The sequence below is a fragment of the Leuciscus leuciscus genome (assembly GCF_965113295.1).
Source record: "Leuciscus leuciscus genome assembly, chromosome: 3".
NCBI lineage: Eukaryota > Metazoa > Chordata > Actinopteri > Cypriniformes > Leuciscidae > Leuciscus > Leuciscus leuciscus.
In genome coordinates, this window is record NC_138727.1 from 7,529,968 (window position 1) to 7,530,496 (window position 529).

Consider the following 529-nt stretch of genomic DNA (forward strand, 5'->3'; position numbering starts at 1 on the left):
ACCCCTTATTAACACTGCACATGTCTGCAACGCGTTACTGCTGCGACACAGCCACCGGAGCTGATCGCTATGGCGCTCGCTTTGTGTCATTTCTTTCCTAACCAAGCTTAAAGACGTGTTAACGTGCGTGTGGAGAACGTCTACCCGTCTGCCCGTCTGAACGTCTGCCCGTCTGCACGTCTGAACGTCTGCCCGTCTGCCCGTCTGAACGCAAAACGTGCCTTGGCTAATTTAAAAATAGCGCACGTACTTTTATGCAGCTACTTGTATGATGGATTAATAAATGACTAACTTACTAATTGTATTTTTCTATGTACATTTCTGAAATGCATTTTCTGTAAAGCTGTTTTGAAACAATATTGTGAAAAGCGCTTGGCTACAGCTAAATTTGAATTGAATTGAATAGACTTGTCTTATTTGAGACACTGTTCGAACAGTGTGGGCTAGAAGACTTGATCATTTAGCTATTAAAGCTATTATTAAATTAGATGAAGTAATTTTCAGAAGAGAAAATCACATTAATAGCTAT